The sequence below is a fragment of the Tympanuchus pallidicinctus genome, unplaced genomic scaffold (assembly GCF_026119805.1).
Source record: "Tympanuchus pallidicinctus isolate F22 unplaced genomic scaffold, pur_lepc_1.0 scaffold11, whole genome shotgun sequence".
Taxonomy (NCBI): Eukaryota; Metazoa; Chordata; class Aves; order Galliformes; family Phasianidae; genus Tympanuchus; species Tympanuchus pallidicinctus.
In genome coordinates, this window is record NW_026294627.1 from 5,774,937 (window position 1) to 5,781,464 (window position 6,528).

General features: G+C 36.1%; 1 long non-coding RNA gene across 1 annotated transcript; it reads right to left on the reverse strand.

Moving 5' to 3' along the window:
• Positions 1–256: 256 nt before the first annotated feature.
• Positions 257–4,137, reverse strand: LOC128074692 (uncharacterized). Its single transcript, XR_008203294.1, has 2 exons — positions 815–4,137; positions 257–334 (listed from the first exon to the last, which is right to left on the reverse strand). It is a non-coding gene; the product is annotated as an uncharacterized LOC128074692 (long non-coding RNA).
• Between the last annotated feature and the right edge of the window lie 2,391 nt (positions 4,138–6,528).

Here is a 6,528-nt window from a genome sequence, read left to right on the forward strand (position 1 = left end):
ACAAGGACAAGAAACAAAAAGAAACAAACGTATTACAGATTTATTCTTTGGTTTATCCCATAAATTGAGCTTCTTATAAATATAGCAGAAGAGAACTCTTCATTCTTAAATGTTTATGACTAATCTAAAAACAGCATTTGGAGAGCTGAAGAAAGGAACTTGCCTTTTTTTTTTTTTCCTTGAAAAAGGCCATCTTCTGTTTTCAAGGCTTTTAAAATTATTTTTCAAACAGTATAATTATACTTTCCATTTTACAGCTGTGAAACTGAGTTGTGAATTGTTCAACTCTACTGAAGTCAAAACTGCTACACATTTTAACAGAGCAGAGTGTGATCTGAATCAGTCTGCCACATGAGTGCACAGGAGTATGAAGCAAAGCCAGGAGCAGAACTGATTTCTTAGGCTGTGTCTGTAAAGCTGTGGCAGTACTGGAAGGCAATGATGCTGATGGCTTAGTCGTTAGCACAATTCCTGGCATCGTTTGGACCCATGAGAAAAAGAGTAGTTTTGGACTGGATTAGAGTTTTCTTTTGTGGATTAAGCTGACCCATTTACCCTCACACCTAGCAAAAGCATTCTTTTTTCTGTCCAGTTTAGTTGGTCACACGCCTTATTTGAAGTTCTTGAACATAATAAAACATGCAGCAAAAAATTAAGAAAATATATGATTAATATTATTCCTTTTTCAGTCCGTGGTTCATGAGTTTTCATTATTTTATTCATGTTTTTGTCTTCTCCTTCTCTCTTTTGTTCATGTGTGATTCCCCCCCACACTGAAGGTATGAAGGTGTGAAGGTATGCTATGCACAGTGACTGCTAGCCTAGAGGGTTCCCATGGAGTCTCAATGATGTTGCATATAAGTAGAAAAAAAGAAGTGATAATGTAGTGGTTCATAAAACTACCAAGTTCCTATAGTGACAGCAATGACCTGTTTTTGATCTTCATAATATTAACATTTTGGAACATTTTTATAATTTCCATTTTCCAAATAGGAAAAAAAGCAACCTACTGCTATTCTTTATCTGGTTGATAGTTCTTAAGAGATGAAAATGGGGATGGATGAATAACTGTATGACTATTTGATTATTCTTTCCTTTGATCATGTACAGACTTATTTTGCATTTATAATTAAATTATAAATGGGAATTATCTGGGAGTTATCTAGAACAGTCATTATCTAGACTGTCAAAAGTGATGTGAATTAATTTTTTATAGAACTGTGCTAAAAGAAGGCTCGTCATGCATCTGCTTTAGATTGGACTAGAAATATTAACAACAAAAAATAGCTTAAAACTGCTACTAAGGAGTATATTCCCCGTTATAATAATCTAATAGACCAGAGTTCTATACCCATTTATATAAGCACAGAGGGGTTATGAAGAGCAGTCTCCACATTTGATGGACAACTATTTGGATAGGATAGCATCTTTAACGAACAGCAGTGTTTTGTAAATTGTTTACGTGTGTATTAATATTTACCTATCCCTATCTTTGTTCTCCACACTCTGCTGAATTTACTACTAGACTGATAACCACATGGAAAAGAATGGTTTGGGCAAAGAGGAAAATAACCATTTTATAAAGGAGTTGCTTGTTCTAGCTGGTTGTTTTCTATCCTTTAGTGCTAGTAAATAAACAACAGAATTTGTGTCAGCAAATCTGATGAACACTAAGCAGAAGCCAGAAGTCTGCATTTGTATTGACTGTAAGTTCAGCAAAGCCAAAGTATTTGTAGTAGAATGCAGCAGAGAAGAGGGCATATTTTCTTATATCTTCGTTTTAATTTTTATTTCAGTAGTCTTTTATGTTCAAGTTAACTGCAATTTTAATCTAGCAGACATTTTCAGGTGAAATTTTTGAGATTACATCTGTGATATTTAGTAGGTTGAAAACCAGCATCAGAGCATGATTTGCTGTAACCTTTTTTTACAGTGACCTGAGGCAGTCTGACATTCACATCAAAGCTAGACACTGTGGCTTTGGGAAAGGCTGCCCTTAATTTTTTTGGAAAAAAGAAAAGCACCCAATCACAAATATTTCAAGAACTGCTTTTGAATGAACCCTCAGAAGACAAGATAGTGGAGACCAGGATAGATCTCATGAGTGCCTTCATTCAGTAGTAATAGCAGTAGTGCCTGTAAGTAGTGCCTAGGAAGACAAGAAATCTTCATCCCACGACCCACTGCGCATGCGCAAATGGTACAACTGTCTAAATAATGAGCAGCTAGCTTCTTCAAGAGAAAACTGAAAGAGAGTCAAGGGATTTACTGAAGTCTAAGTAGAGTACATCAAAAGCCTTTTCCTCACCCACTAGATGGGTCATCTGGTCATAGAAAGAGATCAGGTTAGTCAAGAAGAACCCATGCTGACTGACCTCATTCCCCGGTTGTCCCACACAGGCTATTTGATCACACTTGAGGTGAGCTGCTCCGTCCCCTTCCCCAGTACTGAGGTCAGGCTGACAGGCCTTTGGTTCCCCGGATCCTCAGATAAATATAACACTATCTATAATGATTAATCTTAAATGTGTCCATGATTACAAGCCACTGTTAGAACCCAGATGCTGAATCCAGGATTATTCTTGATGAGGAAAGCAATCCTGCTCAGACAGTTATGCTCATGTCTGTAATTTTGTTTTTTTCTCCCCGAAGATTAGGACACTGAAAATTGGTTGGTTTGTCTCATTGATGGATAACTAAGACATTTGATTAACTTCTCTTTCAGATGCCTAGAGACAAACAATTCCCACCTTTCTGTTGACCTTAAAGAAATATTAACCTCAAAGCTCACTTTTGGTTGCTTGTGTCTGGTCTCCCTTTGGTATCAGTTTGGGTAGTTAGGGGTGTCTTTGCCGCAGCTAAGCAGATGCTATGCACCTATTTTCCCTGGCTTTGTTACACTCTTAAGAAACAGCTACCTTGTGTCTTGAGAAGGAGTCTTGTGAGATAAGAGAAGTAGTCACTTCAGAGAATGCTCTTAAGTGTGGGGGGAAGAAAAAAAAAGAAGAAAAATAAAGGATATACTAGTTAAACATCTGATTTGGGTATTAACTCTGTGGATGGGAAAAAGTCAGAAGTCTGGAGGAGAAATGGAAATGTTTGGAGGAGCTTTAGAGCTTATATAAAGGACAAAGTTTCAGCCTACTCACCACTGGTGGCAGAAAGTTTTAAGCACATTCTTCTGGGTACCTTGGGAAGTTAAAAATAAGTGAAATGTCTGATTTTAATTGCACTGGTGGGTTTGGTGTCCCATCAGTAAGCATACTTACATTTAATTGCCTCACATTTTCTTTATCTGGTCGAGATGTTCTTCACAAGGAGTTTGAAATAATGAGGTAGATAAGGAATGACTCTGTTTAAAAGAAGGTTCCTTTTGAGAAGGCAAAAATGTAGCAAGGGATGGTAAAATCAGCAGTGTTTCAGTTAATATTTTCTTATACATGTAAAGATTAGTCAGTTAAAAGATAGACTGGGGGAGTTATCATTGCTTTGTTTTATACCATGTCTACTGCATCATATGGTGGTAAGATAATAAAGAGGCCTAATTAAACAGTAGAGACCTACTTCCATGTCCCTAATGTTCATAAGAGAGTAATAGTCTGAGGTAGTAATAGATGGTGCTTAATATTTGGCTTGGCCATTAACTTAGTACAAAACAGTAATTATTCAGAAATTCTGTTATAAAATAATCACCAAAATTTATCTCCATACAAGAGAATATATGTGGTATAACAGTAAAATTCTAATGTAGAAATACCAAAGCTAAGAAACTGGAATTAGGTTGGGTTTGGGAAAACAGCTGCTACTGCAATGTGCTTGTGTTCTACAGAAGTAGCTGCCAGGTAGGTTGTCCAGGACGTAGTAATCCCTATGTGGTAAAGAGTGAAGCTCTTTAGCTATCTTTGTCTGCCTAGGACTTATAAAATGTGAATTTTGCTTGTGCCTTGAAGTTGACCGTTTGTATAAGAATGTGAAAGAATAAACAAAAAAGTGCTTTTTGTCTTGCCCAAAATCAAGGCTGTTCTACTAAGTTAAATATTCTCATTCAAATAAATTAATCTGCATCCTAATTTGAAATTGTTTTCCTTCTATTTTTGCTACTGAAGTATTATTTTTTGTTCAACTACTTGTTGTCATATGTACTTCAGAAGAAGAAATAGGCCAGGAAATGATTTGTGGATCAGCAAATTCAGGTCATCATGGTCACTGGAAGCAGTGTAACAGAAAATCCACAGAACACATTAAATAATACCTGCGCTTTCTGTAAATCTTGGAGCCTATGATCGGAGTAAGACAGCAAGAAAGTCAGGATCATCAGTGATCCTTCAGCAATGCAAAAGATTTATATCAAACTAGTACACGGAACTTCAGAAATAGGCTGGATCTTGTGCTGTAAAAGAAATAGTAGAAAAACAACATGCCAGCCTCATTCAGATAGAAATTCAATGGCAAACCTGAAGGAAGTTTTAACCCTGGATCAAGGCTTTGCCCCAAGCTGTGACCCATCTCAAAGTAACTGGTCATGCTCATTCTGTTACTTCAGAGCAAGGCAAAATGTCTTTTTCGTTCTTGATAATACGTTGTGCACTGAGACAAAAATAAATCAATCAAGTAAATGTGGTAAAACGAATACAATCAGTAGACAATAACAAGTCTCTTTCAATTAGCTTTTGAAATGCCAGTAATTTAGAATTCCAAACTTTCACAGACTGTGATTAAGAAAGTTCTCTCCCTGTTTTTCAATATTAAACTAACTGAAGTGGTCTCCTCAATTGCCTTCTGCAACATCCATCCTAAAATTCAGTGTTCACTACTGTGGTTCTTTAAGACCTTTCTAGTATTTCAAAAGCTCTCTGATATCTATCACTATTCTTATAGTGGTCAGAGTTGCTTCAGACTTATAGCTCCAATAGCATATGCTCCAAATTAACATGTTCAGATAGCTCAAGATCTCATCCAACCTTTGGTGACAGTGTCATGTGGGAGATGACAGTGAGTCTAATGCCTGCCATGATCTCAGCTCTATTTCATAATATTTGTGTGAGGTACGTCCAACATCTATGGATAACATCGTATCTTCCTAGATGTTCTTTTACTGGTTTTGAAAGATGCAATTCTTCCTTGCTTCCTGGCTTTCCAAGAGATCAAGGTTCTTCTCTTTCACAGTTTCTCTTTGTGATTTGTCATTTGCCCATTTTTTTTTTTGCCTCAGTTGTAAGGTTTGGATTTTTTTCTTATTTTTTTTGGAGGGAGTGGGAGGAGTGTAGGAAAAACAATCTGTGCAGGACCTCATAGAAATATTTTTCATATGACCTGAAAATAATTCTGCTTTTAAAGGAATGTAAATTTAAACATAGCAATTTTGTTTAACTCTCTTCTTCTGTTGTAAGCCTTTCCAGGGAAACTAGAAAAAAATTATCTGGAGGTTTCCAGTTTTATTATTCTACATGTTTTACATGTTTTGGAAGTGCTCTCGATGAAGTTGATTTCCCCATATTCCTATGTAGTCAATTAAGTTTTCCATAAATGCTTCAGCACTTGCCTAACTTCACTCGTGGGATGCAACCACATGGCAGTAAAGGGAACAATTCTCATAAACAAAATTCAGCACAGGACTTTAGCTGGTTGTTTTGCATGCAGCAATGGAGTGAGGAGTATTTAAAATAAAGAAATGTAATGCAATGACGCGTCACAAGACTGGTCAGATCTAAGGTGGAATTGAAAAAAGAAAATGAAGTCAAAACCTAGAGTGCCAGTTATTATAAAGATATCTTTTTTCCCTTGCTCTTTTTTTTTTTTTTTTTTTTTTTTTTTTTTTTTAATCGATTCATTGATTTCTCTGATTCCTAAATCTATTCCTAGACAAGTAAATAAAGCAGAGCAGGGGCTGTTTCCTAGCCCTGAAACCTACCCAACTGCGTGGCACAGCTTTTGTCTTGCATCTCCTGAAAGAGATTGCTTCATAGGAAATATATTCTGGAAGTGCTACCTGGTCAATCTACTCTCCCTTAACCATGCCTGGACTTTCCCTGGGAAGCTCTTAGTTGGCCCAAAGCAAAACCATCAAACGTATCCTGCTACTACAACATTCTCAGAGCATCATGCCTTGTTTAGTGCTTTAATATGGATATTGTTTCTGATTTTCTATCTTTAGCGGAGATATCTCCCCCCATTTCCTTATAATAATTAACAATAAGCTTTTAAATTCTTAGCTTGCTAATTGAAAATGGCAGGGATTTGTCCCTAAGAAAACATGTATCACTGTCAGAGGGTAAAAAAGGATTACAAACATATACTCGTTTCTCAGCAAACATTAAGAGCTCCCTTTTCTAATTTATGTTGTACCATTCCTTGAAAGTCTTGTTAGTTAACAGTAGTGAAAGATCAGTTAATCTCAGTTAAAAAATTGTGACATGAATAATTTTCATTGAATTCTGACCAACCCTGCAATTAATGTTAAGACAAGCAAGAAACTTTTTTTTTTTTTTTTTTTTTGGTTTTGTTGTATTATTAACTTTTATAAAAAAT